Source organism: Caretta caretta, chromosome 2, assembly GCF_965140235.1.
Source record: "Caretta caretta isolate rCarCar2 chromosome 2, rCarCar1.hap1, whole genome shotgun sequence".
In the NCBI taxonomy this organism is placed as follows: domain Eukaryota; kingdom Metazoa; phylum Chordata; order Testudines; family Cheloniidae; genus Caretta; species Caretta caretta.
Window position 1 is genome coordinate 157,454,394 of NC_134207.1, and position 4,091 is coordinate 157,458,484.

The 4,091-nt window shown below is 55.9% G+C and overlaps 1 long non-coding RNA gene across 1 annotated transcript; it reads left to right on the forward strand.

Moving 5' to 3' along the window:
* Positions 1-1,293: 1,293 nt before the first annotated feature.
* Positions 1,294-3,439, forward strand: LOC142070841 (uncharacterized). Its single transcript, XR_012666764.1, has 2 exons — positions 1,294-1,479; positions 3,301-3,439. It is a non-coding gene; the product is annotated as an uncharacterized LOC142070841 (long non-coding RNA).
* The last annotated feature ends 652 nt before the right edge of the window (positions 3,440-4,091 follow it).

The following is a 4,091-nucleotide window of genomic DNA, read 5'->3' on the forward strand; positions in this document are numbered from 1 at the left end:
CTCCCATCTTTTCATGTATTTATACCTGCTCCTGTATTTTCCACTCCATGCATCTGGTGAAGTGCATTCTAGCCCACGAAAGCTTATGCCCAAATAAATTTGTTAGTCTCTAAGGTGCCACAAGGACTCCTCACTGTTTTTGCTGATGTAGACTAACAGGGCTACCACTCTGAAACCTGTCACCAAAAAACTGGTGAGTAGGCATGAGAGGAAAAATGCCTCCCTCTCTGGCTATAAAAGAAGCAGGTCACCCCCCTTCCCTCAGGGAGGAACCTTCAGGCAGTTGCTGAGGGAGAGATTCTGCTTTCCCTCAGGACCTGCAAGGTAGAGGTCCTTCCTCTTGCCTGGTCTGCCCACAAGTCCTCGTCCAATCTGTGCATCCCCTGCAGGTGTGGTGCAGCTGGGCTGGCTGAGGCCAGAGAACCTCCTTAACTCCTTGTTCCCCAGTGTGGGGTTTGTATTCCCCTCTGTTTGGACATATGATGGGGGGGAAAGCTTGAAGATACACTTTCCATACTGTTAATGGCTAACAGGCCTAGCAGGTCTGAGGGCCTATTTTTGCAAGGGGAGCTTATTGTTATCTTGGGTACGCCAACGTAATGCTACAGATACATATTTTCAGTACCGAATTATGGTCTCATCCAGCAGTGACAATGTGAATTTTGAATCCTTTTTTATCCTGGCTTCTCCTTAACTCCTTGGAAGGTGACTTTAGATGATGCTTTGTGCAGCAGGCATTCTTTTGCCCTGTGTGGTCATGGCTTTTCTGTTGCTGGATTTGGGAGGAGCATTGTTGAGAATCCACTCTGCTGCCTGCAGAAGGCTGCATGCTAATCCAAACATTTGTTACTTTGGGTCCTGATTTCCTTCCATTCCTGGAAGGCGATGTTTGGAAGTTTTTCATGGAGCATGAAACAAAGTCAAAGTTAGTATAGGTAAATGTCCCCAAAACATGACTTCAGCCTATCCTGCATCAGCCAGATCTAGCCTCTAAATTTCTTTTGTGCTGTTTTAAAGTAAAATCAGTGTTACTCACACACCTGCATAGGGTGTGCGTGTCTGAATCTTCCAAGGACAGAAGTGAGATGGACTGTACACGAGAATTTCTGAAAGAGTGATATAGAAGCAATGTTGCAAATCATGGCCTTGTGGACAAACAGAAAGCAAAGTGGGGGATTCTTTCTCTCACACCCCTGCCCCATGGTAATAAAATGAATATAGCCTCTGTTTCATCCCATTGGAAGACACTTCCACACCTGCTGGGCCAAGCTTGCTGCCTGGGACTGTGGGTGCTACAAGTGGCCAGCAGTGGGCCAGAAGGAGGAGGACCATGCGGGAGCTTTTGGATATAGGGGCAAGGAGGAACAAGGAGCACCTTGCTTTCAAAAGAGCCAAGGAGGAAAGGGACATGGTCCATGAAGAGAAGCTGCTCCAGGGGTTCCTGGAGGAAGAGCAGGGAGCAGGACCCAGGGGTGGCAGGTTTGTAGAAATTTTGGTGGTGCCCAGAACCTGCCCCCTCTAACTCCACCCCCCGACCTGCCTAAGGTTCTGGGAGGGAGTTTGGGTGGGGGAAGGAGGTCTGGGGTGCAGGCCCTGGGCTGGGGATTAGGGTGCAGGAGGGGTGCAGGCTCTGGGAGGGAGTTTGAGTTGGGGAGGCGGTCTGGGGTGCAGGCTCTGGGATGGATTTTGGGTGCTGGGTGCAGACTCCAGGCTGGGGTAGGGGGTGGGGGTGCAGGAGGGAATGAGGAGTGTAGGCTCTGGGATGGAGTTTGGGTATAGGCTCTGGGCTGGGACAAGGGGTGGGGGTGCAGGAGGGGATGAGGGGTACAAGCTCTGGGAGGGAGTTTGGAGGCAGAGGGGGTGCAGAAGAAGGGGATGCAGGCTCAGAGAGGGAGTTTGGGGGCATGAGGGTGTGTGTGGGAAGGGGGAGGGGGTGCAGGCTCTGGGATGGAGTTTGGGAATAGGAGGGGGTGCAGGGGTGAGGGCTGTGGGGCTAAGGATGAGAGGTTTGGGGTGTGGGAGGGGGCTCAGGGCTGGGGCAGAGGATTAGGGCGTGGGCGGATGTGGGTTCTCGCTGGGGATGGGGTTGAGGGGTTTGGGGCATTGGAGAGGCTCAGGGCTAGGGCGGAAGGGCAGGGTAAAGGCAGCCTGCCCTGCCATTAGTGAATGGGGGACACTAGGACCCTGCGGCAGCAGTTGATGCGGGGAGCTGGCAGAGCAGAGTCAGCATGAGCTGCAGGCTCCAGGGCAGGGGGAGGTGAGCGGGGGCAGCAAGTGGGGGCCGGGGGACATTCGGGGGAGGTGCGGGGCGGGGGCGGCAGGCAGGGCCGGGGGAGAGACCTGGCCCCTGAATATTGCTGGAGCCCGGGCACCACGAGTGTATATAACTCGCCGCCCCTGGCAGGACCCATTGCTCAGGGAGAGGATGCTGGATATGAGGGCCAGCAGGGTGGTTCGTCCAGCTCCTATCACAGCGCCAGCACCTGTGCATGGGCCAGCTGCAATGTCTGCAGGTCCATGTAACTGTGACAGTGGAATGGTGTTCCTGGTCCTGGCTCCCAATGGGTGGAGGGTGGAGTTTGCGGCAGGGCCAGTGAGCAAAATTACAGATGGGGTTTCTGTTCCCAACGATTGACAGTTGTGTGTCTCAGAGCAGGATCCTCTAACCCCTCTCTCCCAGAGACGTACCCCTGTCTCCAAAGCCAGTGAGGTGGCAGAGCACATACTTGTTTATGCCACTTAATGGCTTTTATATTTTTGTGCTGGGGTAGCAGTGGCAGGCTCCAGACTGGATTTAAAAGGTCGGGGCAGTAGCGGCAGCTGGAGCCCCAGGGCTCAGGCAACAGGGCTCAGGCAGGAATTTAAAAGGCTCGGGGCTCCAGCAGCCGCTACCACAGCAGAGCCCCAGGCCCTTTAAAGCTCTGCCAGAGCCCAGAACCCTGGGGTAGCAGTGGCAGCCGGGAGCCCCCAGGGCTCCTCAGTGATTTAAAGGGCCTGGGGCTCCACTGCGGTAGCGGCAGTTGGCGCCATGGGCCCTTTAAATCGCCCCCAAGCCCCGGGGTTCCCAGCAGCCTCTGCAGCTGGTAGTTCGGGGGTGATTTAAAGGGATGACGAGGGGGAATGTTGGGAGCAGATCATGCAATGAACTCCTGCCAGTGTGTGTAGCTTGCACTCCCTGCACCCCTGTGAGGGGAGGAGGAGCTGCTCTGGCTGGGGCAGGGATGGGGAGGGACTAAAAAGGCTGGTTAGTGAGAGGCTGCCTTGACCCCAAACTCATGCCTGCTCCCCGCTTGGTTCCAGGATCGCCAGGCTCCTGAGGATGTTCAGGAAGCAGGCTCTGCAGGTGGCCCCAGAGCCTGAGGAAAGCAGCTGCCATCTTCCCAAGGAACAGAGCGGCCTCTCCGTCCCCGCTGCCAATCATAAATGAATCTACTCATCATTACGTGTCCCCCTGGTGGCCAGGCACGGCATCACAGCCCTCTCACTGGGCTAGCGTCCCCCATCAATGGTCACTCCAGCACCATGGCAGGTTCTCTGCCTGGTAACTCAGCCCTCTGGCCAGGTCACCACCTTTAGTCCACCCTCTGGGGCCCAGCTTGTCTCACACTAAAAGTCCAAAGAGGTCTTTCCACAGAAAGAAGTCCTTCTGCCATCACTGGGGCTCTCGCTCAGCCTGCAGCCCCCTTGCTGGGCTTGGTAACCCTCTCTGGGTGTGTGTACACCCCCTTCTTTGGGGCCAGTGGGAAACCCAGTCCCACCCTGACATTGGCAGCAGCCCAGGTCCTTGGTCTGCTCCTTTCTCTTTGCTGCAGTTTTCCCTGAGCACTTCCTACCTCTCTTCTCAAGTTCCCCTCTAGGCTTTCCTTGCTGCTCTGAACTTCCTACCTCGTTCTCATTCCTGTTGATACCCCAGCTGGGCTGGATCACCACTGAAGTCTGGCTCTTTAGGGGCAGGTACATGGTGCCTCTCACTTAGCACTCATTCTGTAATCAGCTTGGCTAAGCCCCAGGCTGTGCAGCCCAGGGGAAAGCACCCTGTTACAGGTCTGCTCTGTCCACTCCTTCTGTTACTGGGCTGGGGTCCTTGCTCC